Source organism: Aplysia californica, unplaced genomic scaffold (genome assembly GCF_000002075.1).
Source record: "Aplysia californica isolate F4 #8 unplaced genomic scaffold, AplCal3.0 scaffold00087, whole genome shotgun sequence".
Taxonomy (NCBI): domain Eukaryota; kingdom Metazoa; phylum Mollusca; class Gastropoda; order Aplysiida; family Aplysiidae; genus Aplysia; species Aplysia californica.
The window spans coordinates 1144261-1145412 of NW_004797357.1; the positions used below are offsets into that span (position 1 = coordinate 1144261).

Consider the following 1152-nt stretch of genomic DNA (forward strand, 5'->3'; position numbering starts at 1 on the left):
CCCCCCCAGTCGGATTTATGTCTTTCGAAAGCAACGGACGAGAGTGTAACCATTAGACCACAGAGGACGGTGACGGAATTCCATACAGTGGTGGAAGGACACGTCAAAGCATAAAGAAAGCTTAACAGCGACATCCGACTCGTAAATTTTAAGTATATATTTGCTTTCAAGACGTCAAAACTACTCTGGAAAAACTTGAGAACATAACATGGATCTCGTCAACCTTCTACAATTTTATGCTAAAATAACTTTATACGAAGTAGGCTAAGTCATATCTAAATCTGCTTTCTTATGTAGGTGCTTTTACGCCCCAATCGACACACTTTAGATCATTTAGGAGACGGGCTTCCAACCCTGCTTGTCAGGGCCAATTCGAGCTGAGAGGGCAATAACAATACAGCTAGCGGAAAGACTGAGATACTCGATATAAACTCTACCCACTCGGAAATCAAACTAGGGTCTTCTGCGTGAGAAAGCGAAACGCCTAAACGTTGCCGTTACACCACAGACGTCAGTCACATCTAGATCGTGAGCTAAACAAAGAGAAAACTTTTTTTTTAGAGAACTTGTATATCAAACGTTCTAAAAATAAATATATATATAAATACATAATTATGCACGGACTATGCAGGGAAAAAACCGAAATCCGTCGGGGAATAATCAGTTACAAACTTTGTACTTTACTTTAAGTAAGCATTTTACGGCACTTCCAACACGATTTCAATACACATGTACCTACACAATGTATTGTGAAACAGAAAGAAATCAGAATAAATGCTATCCAGCATACCGGACTTTAAAGGTGGGAGAAAGCCGAACAACACAACACTGCAAGCTCGGAACACACCAAGGTAAAAGTGACTGGTTGTGGTATGCTTTCCCCCAAGAGGCTTAGCTCTGGCTTGGGGTTTGGGGCTTGTAGCTAGCCTCGGAACGTTCTCAATACTCTATTTCTTCACAGCACGCCGCGCGTGGTAGCTGAGGCGTGACCGACGACCTCCCGGACCTGAACAGGTCACGCGCTTCAGTTGACGCTAGGTATTGAGGTGCCTACGACAAACATAATATCGACATTTAAACGTGCGTGCGTGCGTGTTTGTGTGTATGTGTGTATATGTGTGCACACAAACAGGCGCGCTCAACCCCCCCCTC

The 1152-nt window shown here is 43.6% G+C and overlaps 1 protein-coding gene across 3 annotated transcripts in view; it reads right to left on the reverse strand.

The window, feature by feature from the left end:
• LOC101860731 (long-chain-fatty-acid--CoA ligase 1) overlaps positions 1-1152 on the reverse strand; it is a 55640-nt gene that overhangs the window by 47395 nt on the left and 7093 nt on the right. The window contains exon 1 of one of the 3 annotated variants that reach the window (XM_005094680.3): positions 791-919. The exons of 1 other annotated variant lie outside the window; for it this stretch is intronic. The gene's annotated coding sequence lies outside the window, so the exon portion shown is untranslated. Of the gene's footprint in view, positions 1-739; positions 920-1152 lie in introns of those variants that run through there. One more of the 3 variants, XM_013080467.2, reaches the window with a different exon arrangement.